The following is a 26453-nucleotide window of genomic DNA, read 5'->3' as shown; positions in this document are numbered from 1 at the left end:
TCCAGCACTTTAAAGATGTTGTTCCACTGTCTTGGGCCTACATGGTTTGGGATGCAAAGTTTGCAACTATTTGTATAAGTTTCCCTTATACATAATGTGTCATATTTCTCTGGCTGCTCTCAATATTTTTTATCTTTGGTTTTCAGTGGTTTATGATGTGGCTGAGCAGTTTTCCTTAAGTTTACCCTGTTTCAGACTCACTGAGATTCTTAATTTTGTAAATTTATGTCTTTCACCAAATTTGGGACACTTTCAGCCATTCTGTCTTTAAATATCTTTTTCTGCAACAATATCTTTCTTTTCCTTTTTTTTTTTTTCTTGCTGAGGAATGTTAGCTCTGAGCTAACATCTGTTGCCAAACTTCCTCTTATTTTTGCTTGAGGAAGATTAGCCCTGAGCTAACATCTGTGCCAATCTTCCTCCACTTTCTATGTGGGTCACCACCACAGCATGACTGATGAGTTGTGTAGATCTGTGCCTGGGAACCTAACCCGTGAACCTGGGCTGCCAAAGCAGAGCATGCCAAACCTAACCACTATGCCACAGGGCCAGCCCCTGAATTTTCAACTTTCTGATGTCGTCCCACAGTATCCTAAGACACTGTTCCTTGTTTCTCCAATAAAAAACATATTTACGAATATACTATAAAAAATATTGTATAATTCCTATTGATCTATCTTCAAGTTTACTGACTTTTTTCTGTCATCTCTATTCTGCCACTGAGCTCATCCAGTGAATTTATTACTTCAGATGTTGTCTTTTCAGTTCTAAAATTTTCATCTAGTTATTTTACATAGTTTCTGCTGAGAAATTCTATCATTTCATTCATTTCAAGGGTGGAGAATGGTTAAAAAAGCTACTTTAAATCTTTGTCTGATAATTCTACCATCTGAGACATCTCAGGGTTAGCACCTATTAAATGTCTTTTCTTTTGAGTATCGTTCAAATTTTCCTGGTTCTTTTTACATTCAGTAAATTTAGGTTGTATCCTGGACTTTTGAATATTATGTTGTGAGACTCTGGATCTTGTTAAATTCCTCTGGAGAATGTTGATATTTTTGTTTATTTGTTTTAGCAGATAATTAACCCACTTAGGTTCAGATAGAAAGTTCTGTCTCACCTTTTGTGACTGGTAGCTTCCATGTCAGTTCTGTTTTCAAAGCCTTTGCTATGTTGTCTGGATCTGCCTGTCACATGGGCAACTTAAGGGTATATCTTGGACTTGGACTTTTAATTCTTAAAACATTTGCTGTGCTTCTTGGGGTCTGCTCTATGAATGCATACCTTGTAGCATGCCCAGGACTTACATCAGTCCATTCACAGAGTTAGTGGGCCCCCTTTTCCAGCTCTCTCTTCTCAGGAATTTTCTCACACTCTCTGGCTGCCAGTGGCTCCTGGTTCCTTTGGCTGGGGATACGGGCTTCTCTCAGAGTTTTAACTTTCAGCACAATCATGCAATTCCATGTGACAAAGGCCTTTATGGGACAAGTTTTGACTTCAGTATCCTATCTACCTGCTATTACTTTTCAGAGTTCTCATGTAACTGCTTTTTTGCATTCCGTCCAGTTTTTAGCTGTACACAGTGTTAGGGGGTATACTTGGATGACTTCATCTTAGCTCACACTGCCACCCCTCCTTCTCAGCAAGTTTTACTTCTCAAATTTCACCCATTTATCAAAGCTCCATTAAAATACCACTTCCTTCTAGAAAGCCATCCTTCTTCTCCCAGCTAGAAAAACTTTCTTCTTCCTCTGAATTAGGGAAAATTCAGATTTGGCAACACTGAGAATCAAGCTTAAAGCCAAATCTTTTCCTGACTATCCTTGTGCAAACCTCTGGGTTCACAGACATGGCTGGAACGAAATCAAGCCTAAGCAAGAAGCATCAGGGTAGTTAACAGAGAGGACTTTGCCTAAATCCCAGCTTTACTAATTGCTGGATGTGTAACCTTAGGCAATCCACTTACTTCTACATACCTCAGTTCCCTCAACTATGAAATGGAAATAATAATAACAATTACCACATAGAATTGCTGTGAAGATGAAATGTGCTAATAGTTGTAAAGCACCTAGAAAAATGCCATATTCTAAGTCTTAGTGATTATTAGCAATCTCTCACAGGTTACCATAACTTTACTCTGCAAATGAGGGCACCCCACAGAGGAAACAGGAAAAAGCAGACAGACAGTTGGCTCAATTCCCACCTCTTACTATGCCCCAAAGGTGACTATAATTTTTGTTTCAGTGAATACTTGGAAGACCCCATTTGTGTGTCTGTGTGGTGAAGAGCCATGTGGCAGAGTGGGATGATAATTTGCCTCAGGTGGGTTGAAGATCTGGCTTCCAGGACTGGTTCTCCTTTGGGTCTGGATTTTTCTGTTCTAAATCATGACTGCCTAGGGTGGACTGGTTTACCTACCCATAGCTGACATTGTAAAAGGCAAATGGAATTGGATCATTCCTCAGTTTACCTTCCAATGTCTTCCTGACACACACAGAATAAAATCCAAATTCCTTAGGCTGTCCCCTAAGACCTTTTGTGATTTTTGCTACTGCTCTGCTATCTGTAACCTCTTCTCCTGCCACTCCTCCCCAGCCTTCATGTTACAGCTGTACTGACCTAACTAAGGTTCACTCATCCCACCTCACCATTCCCCACTTGCACCACTGCCCGTCATCCTTGAGCTCAAATCTCTCTCCCTACTGTTTGTCAAATACGTAAATGCCTCCTCTTCCATGTAAACTGCTCAAGGACTTCTGTCCCTTGACCTTGTTTGGTCAGCCCTTCTCACCCTTGTGTCCTCCAGCTCTCTGTGCATACCCAAAAGCACTTTCTGGTACATTGGTGAGTCTCAACATCAACTTAGAGCATCACCATCAGATTTTTAAAAATAGACAAACTAGATCCAAAATATTAGAATTTATTGCATGTAATAACAGTCAGTAGTGTTTCATGAAAATTTGTCTCAAATAGATAATTAGAAAGATAGATACAGATGGATGACAGATAGTGAACTCCCACTGACCCATAACCCAGATTCAATACTTACCAACTACAGCCAATCTTATTTTGTTTATTTTCCAACCCACTCCTGTACTCCCTAGATTATTTTGAAACAAATCCCAAATAGCCTGTCATTTCATTCATAAATATTTCAGTATGTGTCTCTAAAAACATACTTTTTTTAAAAAAGTAACTACCATCCCATAAAATGTATTACTTACTGTTGGTGGCAGTCAAAAAGTTTGTAAGACTTACAGGCTCCTAGGGAGAGATGCCACTCCATTGATCTCTGCACACTCAGGGCCTGGTACTCAGTAAGTGACAGCTGAGTAACGGAGGGAAGAAGAGGAGGAAAGAGAAAGGATAGATGGTGGGAAGGTTATAAAAGGGGGAAAAAAAGGAAGAGAGTCCCTTCTTCCCTTGTAGCTTTGAATCATCTGAAAGTACTTTTGATGAATTTCTCAAAAGGAAAGAAACAAAATAATAATGTAGGTTCTCTATCCTTAACTACTTCCTGAATAATTAAGGTTTCTGTGTTTGTTGTCTTCCCTCTGGGATGCCACACACGATTGTGCCAGTTGTTCATGGCACACAGGCATTTGGCCCTGGTGGAATGGCATCCTTCCTAATAGACACCAAAGAGCTCGATGGGCTAACAGTGACCCTGCTCTCCCTCCCGACTCTAGTGTCTTCTGGATAGTCATCTCGGTCTACTTTCTCCCTCTGCTAACTTCTTCCCTTCCTTCTACACTGTCTACAAAGGCCACAGGCAGAAGGTTCTGCATAAAGCCAGGCCCCTTTGAGGGATGATCTCAGTAACAGCCATAAAAGGTCATCTTTATATAGAATGACTTTGGTATAAGGACCAGGACCTCTCTCTTAGGAAAAGTCCTCAATTCTGATGTTGACTCTGCCACTTGCCAGTCATGGGGCTTTTAGATAACATACTTGAAGCAAATTTTCTTATATGAAAGCAGGAATCATAATAGTTCCCTTGTCCCTTTCTGAGAGCCCTTGTGAGGACTGAAGGAAGGAAATACTTTGGCAACAAAAAACATCCAGATGTAAAGGCTATTTTAGTAATGATTTATGGTTATGTCCAAAATGATAGTTCCTAATTTCACTGCTGTCTGATGGATTCAGAATTGTCCTCCTCCTAAAAGTTCTGTATTCTTTCAAAGTACAAGTTCACAAATAAATGGCAAATATATCTTATATATAATTTACAATAACAAAACATCAAATGCCAAGAAACAAATTTAATTAAAGATAGGCAAGACTTTTTACTGAAAACTATAAAACTCTACTGAGAGCAATTGAAGAAGACCTAACAAATGGGGTCATACACCGTGTTCATGAATTGGAAGCTTCAATTTTGTTAAAATGCCAATTTTTCCCCAAATTGATTGTGAAGGTAAATTTTATATGTCAACTTGACTGGGCCACAGGGTGGCCAGATATTTGCTCAAATGTTATTCTGGGTACGTCTATAAGGGTGTAATGGATTAGATTAACATTTGAATTGGTGGGCTGAGTAAAGCAGATTATTCTCCCTAATGTGGATGGGCCTCATGCAAACAGTTGAAGGCCTGGACAGAACAAAAAGGCTGACCCTCCCAGGAGCAAAGGGGAACTCCTCCTGCCTGACTGCCTTGAGGTGGGACATCGGGGATTTTTCCTACCTCTGGACTCAAACTAAAACATCAACTCTCCCTGGGTCTCAAGCCTGTCAGCATTTGGACTAAAACTATACCATTGATTCTCCTGGTTCTCAGGCCTTCAGACTCGAACTGCAACTATACCGTTGGCTCTCCTGGGTCTCCCTGCCGACTACAGATCTTGGGACTCGTCAGCCTCCATAATTACGTGAGCCAGTTCCTTATAATAAATCTCTCTCAGCCTCTCTCTCTGTACATATGTGTATCCGTGCATATGTGTATATACACACATATACATCCTACTGGATCTGTTTTTCTGGAGAACCCTGACTAATACATTGCTCTAAAGCTTTCAATGCATTTTTCGTCAAAATTCCAGTGGCTATTTTGTAAAAATTAGCAAGTTAACTCTAAAATTGATTAGAAAATACAAAGGGCCTAGAATAGCAAAGGCAATCTTAAAAGAGAAGAACAACGTTAAAGGATTTACATTACCAGACTTATTATAAAATCACAGTAATAGAGACAACGTGTCACTGGTGGAAGACAGATAAAGAGTCAATGAAAGAGAACAGAATCCAGAAATAGGCCCACAGATATACAGTCACTTAATTTTTTTACAGTGGTACAATGCAAAGCAGTAGAGAAAGGAAAATCTTTTTTCTTTTCTTTTTTTTTTTTGTTTGCTGAGGAAGATTTGCCCTGAGCTAACATCCACTGTCAATCTTCCTAGTTTTGTATGTGAGCCACCAACCACCACAGCATGGCCACTAACAGAGGAATGGTGTAGGTCTGCGTCTGGGAACCAAACCTAGGCCACCAAAGTGGAGCATGCCAAACCACAAGGCCACCAGTGCTGGCCCAGGAAAATCTTCTTAATAAATTATTCTGGAATGTCTGGATACCTCTACAGAGAAAGAAAAAAATGAAACTTGACCTCTACCTCACTCCATCCATATAATTAATTTGAGGTGGATCCTAGAGAGCTATATGTGAAAGTTCAAACTATAAAGCTTCTAGAAGAAAATACAGGAGAATATCTTCATGAACTTGGGGTAGGCAAAGATTCCTTAGACAGGACACAAAAGGCACTAATGGTAAAAGGGAAAATAATGAATAAGTAGAACTTCATCACATTTAAAATCCAAGTTATTTGAAAGTGACCCAGACAACTAATTTCAGTTTTTAGTGTGAGAAAGACAAGATCCAGACCTGGCAACAACTGTGCCAGAATAAATACACGTACTCAAGATGTTTCAGGACCTCACGCAAGGTTCACAGTCTCATCTCTCACCAACATGGTAGGCCCAGGGTTAGGAAGAAGTTAAGGGAACAAGATAAGGTTTTTGTCACTGGGAGATCAGAGTATCACTAGGAGATGAGACTCAGAACAGACAGTGCTACTAAACTCTACCACTCTGACCTGCAATCCAAAAGTAATTCAGGCAAAGAAGAGAGCAGGCTGGACTGGAGTAGGCACAATGATGGTATGAAACAGAAGGGAATTTTAAAAAGCATCTGATCAAACTCTCCCCATCCCATTTTCATCGATGAGAAAACTGCTGCCCCCTGCCACAGAGAAGGCCACATCATTGGTTTATGACAGGGCCAAAGTGGAACTCAGATTTCTTGGCTCCCTCTCAAATTCTCCTTCTATCAGCACTGTGTCATGCTACTGGCTTTAGCATCTGGCCAGGCTTCTTAGAAGATATAGAGGGGTCACATTGGTCCTGAAAATGCGAGTACTTGAGACACTGTTTGTGAGGCTCCCAGTACATTGTCGAGCAAACAACAAGTTCTCAGCAAAGAATACTATTATTAGGTTATATTGGACTTCCTAGACGAGCAGTGACAAAGCAGAAGGCCCCAAAGCCAATATTTGAATAGCAAACCTCATTTCACACAAAGATGATTCCTACACCTGCCCAGTGCCCCACTCTACCAGTTACTGCCATCCAAGGAAAGCCAGTGGGGCCCTGGCCCTTCTCTAACCCACAGGGCATGAGGATTGAAGAAGGAAACATTCATCATTTCTGCTGATATGACTGGGGCCCAGATTTTTCCCAGAAAATCAGAAAGCTACAAATTAGGTATGTACATACCACAGAATTATCCTCACCCCAAATCCTTGGCAAGGGTGGATGGCACAGATGGGAGATGGCAAGATGTTGAAAGAGAGAAGCTGCTTACGGGTGAGAAAAAGCTGAGATGAGGAAACAATTGATGCCTTACAGAGTACAAGGCTGTATAAGCAAAGGAACATGCTATGCATTTTCCAAACATAAATATTATTCCGTCCGTTATTCCTCAGCCCAAACAGAAAATGGCACTTAGCTTCTACTTGCCTCACTTTGCAGATCCACCCATCATTATTATACACACACCTTCTAGAATCACAGACAGATTTTTGCAAGTTCATCCATTCAGCCAGCAAATACTTATGGAGTGCTTTACTGTTCAGGCCTGGTGCTAGGCAGCAAGGACACAGGGGTCACTAAGCAGGGCTGTGCCTCCAGAAGAAGAGAGACAGGTAAGAGAGGGTTGCATTCGCAGAGAGTGTCACCATGAGGAGAGTCCAGCCACCAGTCTGGATGGTTTGGGAAGGCTGCCGGGGGAACCCCATCTGAGCTCAAACATGAGGATGAGAAGGAGTTAGCCAGACAGGAGGGGAAATGGGACGAGCTGTGTTCAAATGCCACTTTGGTCATTTCTTTGTATTTCCTACAGGATGTGTTTTTTTACCTTATCACTCAGGAAATTTGATCTGTGTTGCTGAGCACAAAGAAACCGTTGATACCTTCCATCAACTTGACAGTTTCTTTTGAACCATGGTAGGGATGTCACGGAATTATCAAGTATGTGAAGTTCGCCTTCTCTCTGTTACATTATGCACACATTAACCTCAAAAACAAGACTTCATTAAAACCTGTTAAAAGCTTCAGGGACATGAAAATGTTGATTTGCCTCTCATTGATTTCAGGATGGCTCCACACCCACATCACAGACTTAAAAATACACGAAAATAACAAATATGGTCAGAATCTAAGAACTACTACAACAGAACTGCCGCTTGATCAGTGTAAGGGGACAAAGCTCTCCCTTTCCTCGAGCAGAAAATAACACTAAAAAACAATGTTTTTCTCTTGGTTACGTTAATGGAGGGCCTTTCATGTGAGGGTTCTGTGCTAAATGCCCTCCATACATTATCTCAGTAAAACCCCCAACACTTCTGTGAGCAGGTGCTAGAATCCCCTTTTACAGGTAAGGAAGCTCAAAGCCAGAAAGGTGAAGTAATTTCCCCAAAGTAGACACCCAGAAAGTGTTAGAACAGAGATTCAAACCCACATTTCTAACATTTATTGAGTACTAATTATGTGCCGGGCACTGTGCTTAGTCCTTTCCCAATAGAAACACATTTAATCCTCCCAGTAACCTTATAGGAAGACACTGCTGCCATCTCCATTTTAGATAAAGACACAAGGCAAAGAGAGACTAAACAGTGTGCCCAGCGCCACACATCTCTCTGACTTCAAAGCCTGTGACAGATCCAGGTGCAATCAGGGTTGTGGAAGGAAACAGGAAGGAAACAGCCTTTTTGCAGGCTGCGTGCAGTTCAGAATGGAGCTCTGTCCTGCGTGCGTCGCTGTAGGAAGCGGAGACTAAGCTTCAGGGAAATGCCACATCCAGACTTGAAGGTTGTGGGTATTCGGGCCTCCCTCTCACCATCAGCCTGCAAAGGAAAACCGTTTAACCCATCCTCCTGGGAGGAAGGCGCCCCTGCACCGGCGGTGGCCTTGCCTGTCCCACTGGTCAATGACATCAGTGGGGTTCTAAGAGGCACATGGGGAAGTCCACACAAAGGCCTGGCACATTTTTACCTTTGTTAAATTTCACAAAACTTTGAGGACATCTTCATACCCAAAACTGGTGATTTTGTAGCAAAACTGGTGAGCTCATATATTCATTGCTGGGAAAATGAAAGCAGTACCTCAGAGCAACCAATACATTTTAAAATGTTTCTAGCTTTCTGGTGTGAAAGATGACATGGGTGGAGCTGTATTAAAATAGAGCCAGAGCAGGGCCTGCGCAGTGGTGTAGTGGTTAAGTTTGTGCATTTCGCCTTGGCAGCCCGCAGGCCCGGATCGCGGGCGCGGACCTAGCACTGTTTATCAAGCCACTCTGTGACAGCATCCCACATAAAGCGGAGGAAGACTGGCACAGGTGTTAGCTCAGTGACAATCTTCCTCAAGCAAAGAGAGGAAAATTGGCAACAGATGTTCGCTCAGGGCCAATCTTCCTCACGAAAAAAATAAATGTATGTATAGCCAGAGCAGCCATTTCAGAGGAACTGCCTTGCACAGCTTGTTTTCTTTATCTTCCAAACTGGACCAAACCACCAACATTCCAAGAAGTCAGTAAGGACAAGAATATCCTGTTTGTAAGGACTGATGAAATCGGACTTTGCTGAAGACTGAATTGCCAACCAATCAATGAAGGACAAGTCTAGCCTTTTGCCTGAAAACTGGGTCTCAAGCCAATCTATGAAGTTCAATCCTAGCCTGACCTCATCTAGCACCCATGAACTCTTCTTTAATACAACTTACTTCATCTTCTTCCCTTTTTCCCATGAAATCCCTGAGCCCCTCTCCTGTAATCAAGACACTATTTGGGTTTCTACCTGAATCTGTGCTCCCCAAATTGCAACTCTTGGATCCCAAATAAACGCTTTGTCTCTTAAACTGGTTTCTGTTTTTGTAGGTTGACATTGGCCTAGAATTCAAAGGCTGGCGTATTTCTTATAAAGAAATAGTTTTAAATTTATAATTATAATTGATAACATTATAATTGATAGAATTATAATTACAAGCGATAAATTTATCGTTTGTAATCTAATTATAACAGAAAAGAAACAAACATGAGGTTACAGGCTATAGCACCAAATATAATGTCAAGAAATTTTGAAACAACCTAAATATCTAGCCATAGGAATAAACAAATTATGATACAGAATTCAGCAATATCCTCTGAAGCCACGGACATACTACATGCACTATAAAGATGGAAAAATGCTTATGATAAGGAGAGAAACAAAATAAATTCCATCCACACGAAAATTATAATTATATTAAAAACTTTTTTCCCCACCAACAGACAATGATTACAAGGGAACATTGTAAAATGAACAGTAACATGTCAGGATGCCAAGATTTTAAAGGTGTATCTTTACTGCTATTGAAATGTTTGTGGATAAAACAAGAAAAATAAACTTAGAACCAGTTTGGTTGCCCACAGGGCAGGCACATGGCCCTTCGAGTCCAGTTTCTCCCCCACTAGAATATCTAGTCTTCCTGGGAAGGGATAAAACTGGGCCGAGTCCACAGGATCTCCTGCCTTAGCCGAGGGGAGGACGAACACAGACTGGCCGGGCTAGCTGAGCTCTCTCTGCGTATTATAATCTAAATCTTCACGCAACTTCTAAAAGGAAAGTATTGTGAACGGCCCAGAGAGGCTCACAGAGTGAAAGGACCCCCTTCACTTTGGCATGTGCATTTGAAGACAATGGTTCCCTCTACAGTATTTCCCTAGGATCTCTGAGCCACTGTCCCCAAAGGCAAATTTATCAACAGTTTGGAAATTGGCTACCCCTACTTTGGCCCTGGGCCTCCTTCCCCAACACACACACAACACCATCAACACCAGCAGCAGCTCAAACCCTCAGGGTAACATCACAACATCAAGGCCGCTGCTCATTTCCACCTATTCAATTCAACCACCCTTCCAGGCCAGATCACACAGCTCTGCTTTCCTCCTTTCCACCAGATTCCGGAAGAGGCGGGACAGACCTGGGTCAGAATCCAGCTTGGTCACTTTCTAGCTTTGTGACCTTAGGCAAATTACCTAACCTCTCTGGTCTTCATTTCCTCAGCTCTTAGGTAGTACTGCAATATTGGTGAAATATGTGAAATATGTAAAATGCTTAAAACTGTGCTGCCCACATGTGGCTGTCCAGCCCTAGAAATGGGGCTAATTCATATAGAGTGTGCTGTAAATATAAAACACACACCAGAATTTGAAGATTTCATATGGAAAAAAAGAATGTAAGATGTTGGATTAATAATTTTTATATTGATTACATAATAAAATAAATAATATTTTGGATATATTGAGTTAAATAAAATATATTATTAAAATTAATTTCATCTGTTTATTTTTACCTTTTTAATGAGACTATCGTAAAATTTAAAATTACATACACAGCCCATATTTGTGGCTTGCTTTCTGTTTCTGTTGAACATAAACACTGCTCCACGTTAGTTCTTTCTCTATTTTTCCCTCCTCATTCACGGGCCACATAGAGTGCTCGGCATTGTCAGCATCGTCTAAAGTGTTCTGTCACGTCTGCTGTTCCAAGTGAGTCCCTCCTCCTTTCCAGGCCCCAGGATACCAGCCTGAGACAGATAACAAAGAGTTGAAAGGAAACTAAATTTAGAAATCAGAAGACTGAGCTCCAGTCCTGGTTCTCCCATTACAAAGTGGGTAACCCTTAGCATGTCATTTCACTACTCTGAGCCATACTTCTGTCATTTACAAAAGAGGGGGTAATGATATCCCCTCCACGGATGTGGGCACGAGAGAAGGCATGTGAAAGAGTTTGATAAACTGTAAGGAAATGCATAGGCCAGGATTAGGTAGTATAATGTGCGCAGTGAGGAGGCTGGGCCGTCCTGCCTGCCTCCTCTGATAGCCTCTGCCTTCCATTTTGTACTGTTATTTAACTATTTTCTATGTCTCATGTCTCCAAAAACAAGTTTCCCGAGCACACCTCTTGCTTCTCACATGCCCCCCAACATAGCCAAAGCAGAGCGCTGCAGGCAGACCCCTCAAACCACTACACAAACTGGGCGCACCCCGCGTACCAGGCGTCAAGCTTAGGGAGCTCAAAGCACAGTGGTGGAGATGGCCTTGCAAAAAAACTGACAATAAAACACAGAATGCGCTTATAATGGAGGAATCAAGTAGCTGTAAGTGCACCAGGGACCAAGAGGAGGGTGCATCTTATTCAGGAGAAGCAGAGAATGGTGGCAGTGGGGGAGATGCATAAAATGGCCAACAGGAGGGACTCTTGGAGGCATCTGCAAAACAGAAGGGTGTAAAGGTATGAACGAGTATGGAATGCTATGGCATTTAATTCAAGGTAAACATCAGCATACGATGTACAATGGGCCACCTAACCACATGCATCTTACCATGAGAGGCCCTGGTTGAGAGGTCCTTCCTGCAGATGGAGCACCATTGCCTTCCTGCCCTTGTCACCTCAGGTTCTCCCAGCTCAGCCCTCAGTCCACTCAGGGATGTGTGCAACAAGCTCTCAGGAGCTTAAGCGCTAACCACGGCAAGTGCGTAAACCTCAGCCATTTGCACAGAAAGGCTGGGGGAGGCGCGAGGGGGGAGGAGCCCCGTCTCAAAACATCCTGTTCCTATTTTTAGCCAGGAAATAGCCTCTTACCATCTATGCTCTATCTACCTCCTCCCAAGGCCAACGAGCATGAAAATCATAAAGCTGCATCATGAGGTGGGTGGCAGAGTGCGTTCCTCTATGTCATAACGTGTTTCTTCTTAATTCCAAAATAAGATGCAGATTATTTCCACTTAAGCTAAGATGCAAACTCTCACTTTATCAAAAACACAATGTTCTACCCTCATGACGCAGGAAAAGCAAACACACAAAGCCTCTTGGGTGAAGATCTGAAGTTGAGATTTCTGCAGCTGAACTTGTCCTTCCGATTGTTATTCAAATATTTAAAGAAGTGAAGAATCTCAAAAGTTCATATTTTCATTTAAGAATGACTAGACAGAAGATTGCGAGACGGGTGTTTCTGAGAGGGACAGTTGAGCGATGGGAATAGATCAGAATCTATGTAGAGGTGGCATCTGTGGGCCTGTGGCCACCTCTGCATAAATGGACAGTGGAGCTACACCTTACCCAAGGGTTAGTTACAAAATCAGCACCAGGGTCAAAAGTCCCCCTCCTTTAGGAAACTACTGATTAAAAGCATTTTCAGAATTTTAAAAGTCATACCAATCTATTGAACTACAGGGATTTTATTTAGATCCTGATTTGAGCAGTTTTAAAAATTATACATACATATATATACACACACACACACATCATACATGCACATACATATATGTGTATGCATATCTATACACACATCCACATACATACATACATATGACAAGTGGGGAAATCCGTCATATGATGAAGGAATTGTTCATTATTTAAATATGATAACAGTACATTGTAATTGATTTTATTTTTAAAGAGTCTCTATCTTTTAAACATATCCATTGAAACATTTACCAGTAAAATAAAAAAAAAACGAACAGCTGAATTACAAGTCAGTCAAAATGAGATCTTATTTTGTACAGATATTCACGTGCAGTACATGAAAGTTACACAGAAAGTCCTCCTACCTTGAATCACTCATAAAACACAGAATACACAGTCTGTTTATACAACCCTGAACACCATGCAAAAGTTCACTCAGTGACTCCAGCACAGCTGGGTCACCCTCCGGCCCTGGAGGAGATGACGATTCTTTCTTCAGGGTACCAGAAGAAATCATTATCTTGAGTTTAGTACCATGTAGCAGGAAAAAGGCAAATATTTCAACACTGGGATCATTTCCAGCATACTCAGCCCACTGAGACGGAAGGAACTCCTGCTTCATGTCTCTCCACCTGAACTTGTGCAAGCCTTAAATTAAGCTGAGTTGGGGGCCAGCCCAGGGGTGCAGCGGTTACGTGCACACGTTCTGCTTCAGTGGCCTGGGGTTCACCAGTTCGGATCCCGGGTGGAGACATGGCACCACTTGGCACGCCATGCTGTGGTAGGCGTCCCACATATAAAGTAGAGGAAGATGGGCATGGATGTTAGCTCAGGGCCAGTCTTCCTCAGCAAAAAGAGGAGGATTGGCAGCAGATGTTAGCTCAGGGCTAATCTCCCTCAAAAAAATAAATAAATAAAAATAAAATAAAATAAAAATTAAGCTGAGTAGCCGTCAGACCTGTGGGCACTGTTTCAGTTATTCTCTTTCCTTCTCAATCTCTCCCTTTTTAAAAATGTGCTGAGTTTGTAGACCTGAATTGACATGCCACTCTGTGCTCAGATGCTGCTTCCCTGAGGTGACCTTCCCTGGGCTTCCAGTATTAGGGCTGCTATTTAGGGGAAGAAGATGACCACATCTTAACACATAGAAGGATGTGGACCATAAGGAGCATGCAGAGTGGTCCAGGTCACAAAGACAACCTCTGATGAGGAAGCACAACCATGTCTACCTCCATCAGCAACATGGAGGGCAGAGAGTCTGTAGTATTCAATTGTTGGTATCATTATCATCATTCTTATTAGGTCACTTACTGAGCCCCTATTCTGTGCTAGATGCTCTTCTCTATTTCATCTTAAATCTTCTGAATAACAGTGTGGGTTGATTATTTTACAGAGGAGGAAGCTGAAGCTCAGAGTAACTGCATGATTTCCCAAAGGCCACACAGCTAGAAAGGGACAGAACAAAGATTCAAATCTCACTCCCCCCATGACCCTTTCTAGCATGCTCCATCCCTGCATGCAAATGAGGCCTTTAAGACACAGTTATTGAATGAGATCCTTTATTACTAAAACATTAAAAAAAATTGTTGAGTTGTCTAAGTGAAAAGCAGAGAAAAATCCCCACTCTGTGATCTTGTAGGATGACTTCTGCAAGTTTGTAGCCCTGTTTAGTTTCACTTTGAGTTTCTCTAGCCATCATTTCATCTTCCCTTTGATGCATCTGACATGCTTGAGAGAACAGAAAAGGAAGTGACTTTTTTGTTTGGAATGAAGTGCAGGTGACCCCATACCACCCCGCCCCCCCGAAAAAAAAAGGTCCTGTAAGACGGTGTTTTTTCTTTCGATCTCAAGTCTACTGGCTTATTATGGCAACTTAATAGCTGAGTCAGATTGGCTGTTCATGAAAGTGAACTGACAAAGGATATGCTCTGCCCAAGGGCCAGTCAAGCAGGGACCACAGGGACCCCAGAGGGAGACTGACCTTGGAATAGATGCCTTTATGAACTTGCTACTTCAATTCCTCATGCAGGTGTTTATCAAATGCCTGTAAAGGGAGCCCCCACCCCAAGCTAGATGCTGTGGGGGACACAGACATTCAAGTCCCAGCCCATAGGCAGCTTCAGGAATCATGAGGAGCAGGTAAGGAGGAAAACAGCCATCCTCTGTCACAGGAAGCTATCCTCTATCCTCCTTGGAAGGGTTAGAGGGGATGCGTGGTTTTGGAGGGCCTTAGGGAAGGGTTCTCCTCACAAGTGCTGACCAGCAGTGGGAACCACCTGACCTAGATAGATAGTGGACTGTAAGCCCCTTAAGGGCAAGGACCGTGTCTAACTTGCCTTTCTATTCAAAATTTGCCTATATTTCAAGAAAGTAGTCCTCAAACATTTGTTGTGGGTGTTCTAAATCATGGTCATGTACTATGTTTACAATTTTAAAAGATATTTATGGCTAAATACTGAAACTGTTCTCAGGTGCCACAGCAGAAACTGAAGCACTTAGTTTGAGGAACTGAGTTCCTGTCCTCAGAATCGATCCGGCCATATGGGAGGTCAGGTGCAGGTGAGGGAGATGGTAGAGTGATACCTAAAAGGCCGCTTATAGGTGGGATCCACTGATATCTCAAAGGATTATGGGCAGATCACTCTCTGTCCTCAGAAGGGAAGGGAGGCGGCTGGGGAATGGAAGCCCACTCTAGCTTCTACTGCAGGAAAATGAGAAGAGGCCAAGCTCTGTGACTCAGTGGAACTCACTTCTGCCCACAAGCTCAATGCTAACCCCTAACTCCCTAACCCCTGCCTTGATAGGAGCAAAGGAAGTGAAATGAATACAGATCATCACAGAAGGCACCAGGGCAGCTCACACCCTGTCCAGTATGGGATGAGGCCATCAGGTGACTAATTCATGCTTCCACGGAACCAGGTCACAAGAGCATTCACTTTATCAGTGATAGTGGGGAGGCCAAAGGAGACAGTCCTAGGGTGGGAACGCTGTGAAAGGTCAGGCCATCCAGGGAGGAGCCACAGGCATCCTTTGACATAATATGTGTGGGAAGAGCCAGTTGATCTGACATAAAGAAGGTGTTGACTATAAGGTAACTTAGTGAAGGAGCCAAAGTCTCCCTGACCCCCAGTCTGATTAGGGCCCCCATCTCCCCCAGCTCCCTGTACAGACGCAATCCCAGCACCCCCTCACAGTTTCTATGTCTATCTCCTCTACGAGGGCGTGATCTTCCAGAGCTCAGGAACACTCTAGTCCTCTGAGTCACTCTGAGGCCCATGAACCTACCACACTGCTAGGTACAGGCTGGGTCCTAAGCAATGACTTCTGCGTGCCCTGAATGAATGCATCATGAACGAGGTGCCTATAAGGAGAATCACACTCACCCAGAGTACAAATGCCTGGCCTGACTGCAAAGTCAAATCATAGCAAGTCCAGGAGAGGGCAACTGGCTAGGTCCTACCTGCCTATCCTTTATTATAAATTAATTCAATCGAAAGGTCTTGACCACATGAGAAAAAGAAAGAACTAGTCAATTAGTTACCACTAGGTTAACGGGGTAGGAGCCTGGCGAGGTGATTCATGTCAATACTGTGAACCCTGCCCAGCTATTTGCAGGTGACCTAGAAGCAGGGATGGAGAAGGTGGGAAACAGGCAACCATGACAGGCAGTGATGCAGAACTCTCTGGAACTAGTATCTGAGTGAGCCGGATCCAGATAAAGCCAGGATCTGGTTTATATTATTTATTTAAATTTTTTTAGAGGAAATCAGAAAAGACCAAGCTGTAGGAAAGGACAACAATGGTTTAAGAGAGAATGACTGGAGAAGGTGATGCTGGTAAACCTCACTCCACTTGCAACAGTCCCTGGCCAGGGAATTCTTCATTCCAGGTAACCATCCTTGGAGTAGACTGAATACAGCTCTCGAGCCTGATGCCTATCAATAACCATCATAAATATCAACACCATTGACTGACCATGAACCTTGTGCCTCGTACCATGTTGGCAGTTTGTCTCTCTCCAATTATCATAACAACACTGCAAGGTAGATGCACCTGCATTTTGTAGATAAAGGTGAGTATCTTTACATGAAGAGCTAAGCCCCTTGCCCAAGGTTGTGCACCTAGTACAGAGCTGGGATTCAAACCCAACTCATCTAACCCCAAAGCCCATGCCTACCGCACATGGAGGCAAGACCGCCCCTACAGATAAGGGTGGGTAAGGGAAGGCTTCCTGTGAAGAAATAAGGTTGGACCTGGACGTGGAAGGATGTGTAGGATTTGGACAGCTGGAACAGTGCTAGGAGGACATCAGCAGGTCCTCAAGGTCCCTGGGATCCTGTGGGAGAAGACACTCAAATTCAAGGGCCCAGTAGTTATGCTGTTATTTTTCAAATAGTACATGCTACCTCGTAGGCACTTTGGGACTCTAATTTTCTATTAATTGCAGAGAAAGTCAAATACAGGAAGATTTGAATCATTAGCTCTTTGTCCAAAGCTCAAGCCATCTACACTGCGGCCTCCCATCAGATCACCAACGTTGTTATCCGGGTTCCCTTGTGCACGATGTGTGGGGCCTAAATGCTCTCCGAGGCCTCGCAACACACCCTCCCAGCTGGAAAAGACCTTAGTGGACAGTCAGGTGATCAACCCACCACCTGATGAACAAATTCCCCATTCAATAGCAACAAAAAGGGGCTGGCCAGCCAGCACCTACTTTCACACATGTAATCATGATCCTCCTCTTCTGAGGCGGCCTGTCCCCAGACAGCCAGATGTTAATTACGACAAACTTTTTCCTGACATTGGACTGAACTCATCCCCACACCCCTCAGCTTCCACCTGCAGGTTCTAATTCTACGCTCCAGGGATAAACAAATGTCTGTTCTTTTTTCCATAAAATAATCCTTTAAGTTTGTCATACCCTCCTAAACCTTCTTTTTTTTCAAACTAAACATTCTCAGTCTTTGAACCATTCCTCAGGTAACAGTTTCTGAACCCCCTAACCTCTCTGTTCACTTGCCTCCTAGCCTACTCTCATTTGTCCACATCACTCTTAAAAGAACTAAACACAGTTTCCGGGTGTGGCCAACTAGGGTGGAAGAGGAAACTGACGACACCGCTACAATGCAAAAGTTCAGTTTCTGGTTAGTTCTTTTCAGCCTCATACTGACTCTCACTTAGTGGAGCATGCAGCGAAATCAAGCTCCCGTAGCCTTTTGAGTCCTACTCTCTAGCCATACCTCCCGGCTGCCTTACTGGAGCCATTGGTATTTGGAGCTCACATTTTATCTTCTATATATCCTGCTGTGTTCTATCTTTCTACACTCAGTCCCTCTGCTAGCCTGTGGAACTTATGGAGAGCCTTGACCGTGGCACGTACAACATTTGCTACCCCTCCTGGCTTTACAGCATCCGTAAACGTGATCAGCAAGCCCTCTCTACGTACCCCTCTAAATCACAGGTTAGAGCTGAGAATAGGCACTATGCTGTGGAGTGACACAAGTTAGCATTCTTTAGGGACAGTTACAGAAGCACTACGTTTAAACCAACTGAACTACCACCCAGTCTGCATTTTCCATTTGTTTATAAGATTATAAATCCTCAGTTATTGGGGATAGAGATGTTCACTGCCTGATAGAAGAGTTCTAAGTTCATTATCATCATCATCGACATAAATTAAAGTTCCTCTCTGTTTTAGGATCACCCAAAAATGTCTAGCCCTTGAGGGGATACTTGGGATGGTAAAATACAGGTTATGGGGCCATGTGCGTTTCATTGTGCAGACATCACAAAGAGCAGCTAAACTGAGGTACCAGAGGCTGGGTAGGTCTGCCAACTGGGAAAGATCTTATCTTATGTAATAAGACATTATGGATGTAGAAAAGCTCCAGTGCTTTCCATAGGAGCCTCAAATTGAAAGACTCAGCTCGTAGAACTCCGTGTCTCGTGTCCCAGGGCGAGGAGAAGCAGCGGGGATTTATTTAACAATAATTAATAACTCCCTTAAGTATCACAGTTCTCACTTATTGAGTACTACCATGTGCTGTGCATTTTACATAGCTCATCTCAGTTTTGGCCTCGTGCTGAAGGTTTGTAATTATCTCTCCCTAAAATTTAAATATCTCTCTCTCCCTGGGTTTCTCCCATCCTCCAGAAGGCACTGAAGACCTCCAGTAGCACTTCAGCAAAAATATTTGCAAGTTTCCTCAGGGCCCTGGTAATTCACTCAACCAACCAACTCCTTTTGATAAATATTTCTCAAGATTTTCCTGAGAATAAGACACTGTGCTGGATGCTAGGGACTCGGGCTGACTTCAAGCAGCTACATTTCTTCTATTCATTCCTCTCTAGCCATGGGCTCCTCTCTCCCATTTGTTGGCTGTGTGGCCCTGGGTAGGTTCCATTAAACAGTGATCTAATGCCTTTTACCTAAGAAGGATGGGTGTAGGGTACACATATGCCCAGCATAGTTCCAGGCACACAGGATACTTAATAAATATTAGGGATTTTTTATTTCATTCTTTCCTATGCAGTCTGCAAATCTGCCTCTTTTCAGAGCAGGAAGGAGCAAAATAGGAGTCGAACCATTCTGCTTTCTCCCAGGGCCTCCATGAACTTTATGTCATTTGCCAGAATCAGGAAATTCTGCCTGCATTCTTCACATATCACTTGTTTTAAAAAGAAAAAGAACAAAGACTTTGGTTCTTGATATATTTTGCAAGTCATGGGTTTTTTATTTCTTCCTTTCCTGACATGATTCTATTTATAAAACTGAAAGAAAACTAAGATCATTTTAAATCCAGTTCCCAGGGAGGTGGCATGACTTGGTGTGAGATGGAGCTGGTTCAACAGCAGGCTCTGATGGAGAGTGGTCTTTCTGCTCCCCTGGCCAACTCTTTTGTTCGCCTTGTTTCCCTGGACTTACCATCTGCTATGGTCTGAATGTTTGTGCTTGAAATCCTAATCCGCAGAGGTGAAGGGATTGGCGGTGGGGGGGGGGGGGGGGGGGGGGGGGGGGCCTTTGGGATGATTAGATCATGAGGGTGGAGCCCTCATGAATGGGATTAGTGCTCTTATAAAAGAGATGCCACAGAGCTCTACTGACCCTTCCACCAAGTGAGGACACAGCAAGAAGGTGCCAGCTATGAAGGAGGAAGTGGGCCCTCACCAGGGGGCCACCATGCTGGCACCTTGATCTCAGCCTTTCCAGGCTCCAGAACTGTGAGAAATACATTTCTGTTGTTTATAGGCTACCCAGTCTGGTATTTTGTTATAGCAGCCCAAACGGACCAAGATACCATCATGTCCCTTACATCTGTACAGAACTCGAGAGTAAAAGGTCATTCTAGTCACTCCAGTCACTTGAAAATTTACCTGTTAAAACCACTGTGCCATAAAGAGGAAACCAAAATACAGCCACATACAGCTGCTCAAAACCACAAGTGGGGAAGAAATGCCACTAGGCAATAGTCAGTGTTCAAAAAGTAGTCTCTCTACATTAGACATTTTTGTTCTTTTGTTGCTGTTGATACAGTGACCTGTCACTAAATTCTATGTATTTTATGTCGTATTCAATAAACATTCATTGTGGACCTACTGTGTGTCAGGCACCGTGCAAGGGGCTTAGACTCAGTAACAACTCTTTGCCAGGGACCAGATATAATTTGCACAAGTTCCATTTGCCAGTCTGCGTGGTATTCACTTACTGTGCACTTCCCCACCTCCACCCACCCGCCCACACCCGGGAGATTTTTTATAGCTAAAAAAAATCCCCCAAATAAGTCACTTCCTCAAATAACAACCTGACCTCTCTTTCTTTATGGCAGGGCCTATTAAGTTGCTTACACTTCCCACTTTCCACTTGTTCCTCAAATAATTGAAGTCAGCCCACATCATTCCACTGAAATTGAATTTCTAGTTGCAACATCTAAAGACTCCTCTCTAGTCCCTACCTCAGGGTGGCCTCTCTGGCTTTCCTCCTTCTAATGTCTGAGAGGTGTCCTCCCAGTTCCCCTCCTCCCTCCCCATCTCAGCTTCCTCTGGTGGCCAGCTTCCTGCCTGAAATGTCCACATTCCCAGTTCAGCCGCAGCAGTAGGCTCCCCTCAATTCTGTGCCCCCTTCCATGCAGACAATTCCTGCATCCACATGTCCAGTCCCCTCTGGCATCTCCCCCAGACTCTAGACTACCTCATTTTCAAAAAGAATTTTTTTAACTGGACACCTATATGGAAACTTTACACTCTACTCATTCCCACTACATAACACAAAACCACTATGTGCTCAGCATAAGTCTTAGTACTTGGAATACAACAGTAAATCAGAGGAGAATCACTACCCTTAGAGCTTTACATTGTAGCAGAGTGAGACACAATGAGTAAATGCAGTAAGTAAATTACTTAGCATCTTAGAAGATGCTAAGTGTGATGGGAAACAGAGCAGAGCAGAGTACTGGACGGGGAGGATCAGAAGTGCTGGGTGGAGGCAGGTTTCCATTTTTACAAGGCCAGTCAGAATCAGCCTCATTGAGGAGGAGACATTTGAGCAAAGAATAAAAGGTGGTGAAGGAGTGAGACCTGCAATACTCTGTGCAAAGACCCAAGACGGGAGTGCGCTGGTGTGAGCTGGCTGGAAGGAAAGGACCAAGAGGAGGGTACAAGGAGAGGGGCTTGGAGAGGAACAGAGACAATGGGTTACAGAGGATGGAGATCAGGTGGGGCCTTACAGGTCACGGTAAGGACTTTGGCTCTTACTCTGAGTAAAATGGGAGCTACTGCAAGGGTTTAAGCAAAGGAGCAACCTGATCCAATTCAATGTCACTAGGACTGCTCAGGGTGCCCTGGGGGGACGGGAATAGGGGTCAAGGGTAGAAGCAGGCAGACCATCAGGAGGTCACTGGAGTGATCCCAGTGAAAGATGCTCATGGCTTGGACCAGGTAGTTGCAGGAGAGGTGGTGAGAAGTGGATATATTTTACACATCCTTCGAAAATCAAGCTTGATGATTGGCTGTGGGTGTGAAAGAAAGGGTCAAGGATGATTCCAAAGTTTGGGGCCCAGGCAGCTGAAAGGATGATGCTGCTTTCAACAGAAAGGGGAAGATGAGAGAAGAGAGATCTGGAGGGGAAGAGATCAGGAGTCTAGTTTTGGGTATTCTGAGTTTGAGATTAGACTGTTGAGTGGAGTGTTAAATAGGTAGCCTGGTAGGAAATCATAGAGGTCAGGAGAAAGGTCCAGGCTGGAGGTATACATGGGGGAGTTATCAGCACCGAGGGCCCTTTGGAAGTTCTTGATCAGCTGCTTGAGTTTTTCTCCACCCAGCTGCATGGGTGTTTACTGTGGAGCAAGAGCTCCTGGGTTTAAACCTGACTCCACCAATTCCCAGCTATGTGATCTTAAACTAGTTACTCCACCGCTCTGAGCATGTTTCTTCACCTGGAAAATGGAGAAAATAACAGGACCTACCCCTTAGGGTTATAAGGAGGAAAAAATGAGGCAATTCATGTGAATGACCCTGTACGTAGTAACAAGCAGCCTATGTGTGTTAATAACTATTATCCTCTCCCGCACCCTCTCCGTCTCCTACTGTCTTGCAAAGCTTGGTATCTTCAACTTTTCCTTCTTTCTTGCCCCATATTTAACTCATCCTTCACCCTGAGAGCTCTGGATTACTTGTTCATCCGGGCACCTCATTGCCCCTAGAACAAGCCCTTAAAAGGTTTTGAATCAAACTAAATAGGAAACAAAGTTCTACTATTTCTACGCTCAAAACATTTCTTTTATCTGTCTCCATTTCTCTTTTCCCATTATTTCTCATCTGAGCTCTCAATAAATTTTACTTAAGCCTCAACTATAGCTCAAATGAAATTAAAATCTAAGTTTAATTTGCTACCTGTCTGTCTTCCCTTAAAACTGTAAACATTTCAACCACCAAGTAATAATTAGCTCCGTATACCTAATGCCTGTGTCCAGTGCCCAGACCCTGGTCAGTATCTAACAAACATCATTTGAAGAAATGAAAAAAACAATTTTATTGGCTACCTATTACCTGCTAGACACTGAAATTAAAATATAATCATCACTACCTCCACATAAACTACAGTCCATGCCCTCAAGGAGTTTTGAGAAACAAACAGTACACCTGAGGCAGAAAACAAATTAGCTTCATAAATCTAAGGAGATCTCTATAACGAAAGAGCAAGCTACATAATATTGACCACATTTACACAAGGAGCTCCAAGAAAAAGACCAGCATCTTGGCTAGAGTTAGAAATGAAGATGGGGACTGTTAGGGGAATGGCTGGCTACAGCCAGAAGCCTTCAAAAAGGAAAGGAGATGTGAGCAGGGTTTTTGAACAGAAGGTGGAGAAGTGAGGCAGGCCACTGGGGCTTTGTCAGCGGTCAGGGATAACAGAGGAGAGAAATGGCAGCATGTGAGAGGTGCAGCTCAAACTGAAGCCCAGAGGAGCTGCTGGAAGAAGAGACGACAGACAGGCAATCAAAAAGGGGAGGACCCTCCATCTTAACATGAGTATGCAAGTGATATAAAACCAAAAACTAAGGTCTATTCATGGTTACAGAACATAAAGCTTGAGTTGGAGAAAGCCCTCAAATCCCTCTGCCAGTCTTGGAGGATTTTTGTTTCCCTAACACATCAGATCTATATACCAGAAGATGCAATCTCCTTGTGTTGGCAGACAGAGATGGGGCCTCAGAGGGTCTCCTTATCCAGGTTAATACACACAGGTACTCTTTGATCTCAAGCTCAAGGTTGATTAAGTGGTGCGCAGCTCACACTCCTTTCCTCTCACTTCATCTTCCCAGCTGTCATCACTCCTCAAGACCAGTCAAATTCCTCGCCCTCAACATCCTGGCCACAGAGCCCCAGCCTGTTGTAAACATATGTTCCCCAACATAGTCAGCCACCATTCTTAGCATTATTGGAGCCTCAGTGAGAGTCAGCAGTAAGCAGAAATCCGTCTCTGCTGCAATCACCAAAAGATGACTTGAGGAAGGTCACGGTTATTCACATTAATAAGGGTTAGGGATGACTTCAAATGTGAATGTAGGAGCTGCCATCCCTTTGATACACTCTATACATAGCTTGGCTTTCTACCACCAGTCAGAGTGACCAATCCTTAAGTTTCTTCCTCATCCAGGGAAGCAAAACTTCCTATTATTCCAATGAGGCAAAATAATATGGGCACATTAAGTTTTAATTTGTGAGTCACGTAGATCTAGGTTTGAAGTCCAACTCCATTGCTTGTTAGCTCTGTCACCTAGGGCGACTTAGTTGAATTCTCTAGGCTTCAGTTTATTAATCTGTAAAACAGGGATAGTGTTAACTACATCATAGGGTTATTAGGAGGATTAAACAAGATATGTAAAACACCCAGCACACAATCAGTGTTCAAAGTGGCAGTGATTATCATGGGTCTTAGAATGGAAGTAGCCAAGGCAATCATTCAGTAGGTTTCCTTCAGCTTCTATCAGGGTCTTATAGATGGATTGCTCTCAGTCTATAAGAAAGCTTGTGCTGAGTTTTGTCATCCAGGCTGAGGTTGGAAACACAAGGTTAATGGACCAGGGTAGCAGTCAACCCTTTCTCTGGGTTCCAATGGGACAAAATTCCCCGAATACATTCTATAATTTCCATGCTCACAGGATGCACCTTGAGAACTTAAAAACAAAGACAAGGAAGACCAAGGGATACTGATAAGAGATAGAAAGACATCTGCCCATCATCAGTCCCTGAGGAACACAAAGTGCTCAGCACCCTGGTGACAGAACTGGAAGTCTAGAGGCTCAGAAGCTACTGAGGAGACTGCAGTACAGGTTGCCCAGGACACAAAGCAGGGAGCGGTGGCCCCAAAATATCTACTCACTTCGGCCCCTGCCATCCCTCCTTCCTGCTTTCCCTCCCCAGGTTGGGATCCTTCCCGACTTTGCATAGCTGCTCCACTCCACCTCTGCTGGAACCTTAACATGCCGAGGGCCTTCTCAGTGCATGCATAAGGCAGACTCTGATCCAGCACTGGGTCCTTGAAGAACCGACCCCTCCACCAGCACACCTGATATGTGGTGTCACCTACTGTTGACTACAAGCAACAGGGACCTTTGAGGGCAACTCATTCCATTTGCAGATTGTTCTAAATGTAGAGTTTTAGAATATAGATTCACTGACCCAGAATCTACTTCTCTTGACTTCTATCTTGAAGATCTAGTTCTAAGACTAATGAACTTTCAAAAGATGAAAATGGTTGCATAATAAGATATCCTTTCAATCAATTCATACCATAATACTTACCACTAATAGTTATTGAGGGCCAACCATGAGCCATGGGAAGCTGTGAGGCTATAAGGGCTGCAGCGATGGGAAACGGGGTTCAACTGGATTATCTGCTCCAGACATAAGTGTTTCTAGTTCCAGTTTGTCCTGCAAGAAACTGGGACTGGTGGAGGTTTGCTAAGCATGCAACGGACGTTATTGGATTATTTTCTCTAAACTCATTGTTGAGCTCCTGGCACCAAAAAGGAGCTTTGATGAGGCATGAAGAGGTGAAAAGGAGACATGTCAGTTGATGGAGAAGGTGCCAGAGACCATTTTTCCTCATCCCAGGTCTGGCCTGCAGCCCCACCATCTTACTCCCCAACCTCTGGTCTGGCTGATATTGAACTCTAGTCAAGTACCCACTGGAATACCAAGCTCCAGGAAATGTTTTCAGAGTGCTGGAAAGAGACAAAGATGAAAGATGGAGGAGTTGGGACCAGCTGCAAGGACAACCTGAAGGGGAGCCGGGGAAATATTTTGTGTCTAGTGGCTCACAATGTCACGAAAGGAGCGTGAGATCAACCTGAGTTCAAATCCCACCCCCACCCTTTGCTCCCTGCATGACCTTGGGTAATTCACTTGATCTCTTGGGGGCTATTTTCTCATCTATCAAATAGAGATAAGCCCCACCCCAAAGACTAGTTCTGAGGATTAATTTATTTCAAGTGGCCAGCATAGTGTCCACACAAGGAATAATGGGTCTCTCAATATTAAACTGATTATTAATATCCTCATTTTTGTCTTCTGGGGGAGGGGGACATCAGACTAAAAGACCTCCATAAATAGCGGGTCCCACTACGACACCAGGATGGAATCAGCCCAACAAGATACTCACTGGGCTGCTGTGAATTCCTAGGTGAGACCTGACCAGTGCCTTCCGAGTTGGCAGTTTCTGTAGGATAGGATCATATTTCCCACTGGAGAGCTGTGGGCCCCAGAGAGCTGTGGGTCTTGTAGCCCGGGGCTTTTCAGAGGGCTCGCATGACAAGCTGGCAGGGCGCAGCTGTTCCCAGCAAGGGCATTAATAATACAGGCCTTTTTCCACAAACTCTGGCAAACAGCCTAAAGTGACAAGTGAAAACACTGGGTCCAAATTCTCACTGGAGCTTAGGGCAGAGGAGGCCAAGATAACTTGCCTTTATCAGGGCTAAATCATGGAACTGAAATAGAGTTCTGCTAGGGGGTGATGGCTGACGGAAACTGCTGGTGATAAAAGCTAAGAAAGGCAGGAAAAACCATGTGTGTGTTGGCAGGGAGGATGGTCAAGCTCTTTGTAGAATAAACTGCCTATATTGCCTATGGGTAGTTTCAGTGGAATGTTTCGGAGACCCAGAGGCAGAGAGAAAGGAGTCCAC

At 43.6% G+C, this 26453-nt stretch overlaps 1 protein-coding gene across 24 annotated transcripts in view; it reads right to left on the bottom strand.

Moving 5' to 3' along the window:
• The window catches only part of ST6GAL1 (ST6 beta-galactoside alpha-2,6-sialyltransferase 1), a 113361-nt gene that overhangs the window by 42119 nt on the left and 44789 nt on the right, over positions 1-26453 (bottom strand). The window contains exons 1-3 of one of the 24 annotated variants that reach the window (XM_070243451.1): positions 11909-12088; positions 11579-11794; positions 10916-11110 (exon numbers count right to left, since the gene is read on the bottom strand). The exons of 20 other annotated variants lie outside the window; for them this stretch is intronic. The gene's annotated coding sequence lies outside the window, so the exon portion shown is untranslated. Of the gene's footprint in view, positions 1-10915; positions 11111-11578; positions 11795-11908; positions 12104-26453 lie in introns of those variants that run through there. 3 more of the 24 variants (XR_011429124.1, XR_011429121.1, XM_001499558.5) reach the window with 3 other exon arrangements.

Source organism: Equus caballus, chromosome 19, assembly GCF_041296265.1.
Source record: "Equus caballus isolate H_3958 breed thoroughbred chromosome 19, TB-T2T, whole genome shotgun sequence".
In the NCBI taxonomy this organism is placed as follows: Eukaryota; Metazoa; Chordata; class Mammalia; order Perissodactyla; family Equidae; genus Equus; species Equus caballus.
Note: the sequence above shows the minus strand (reverse complement) of the source record. Positions and strands in the feature narration are given on the sequence as shown.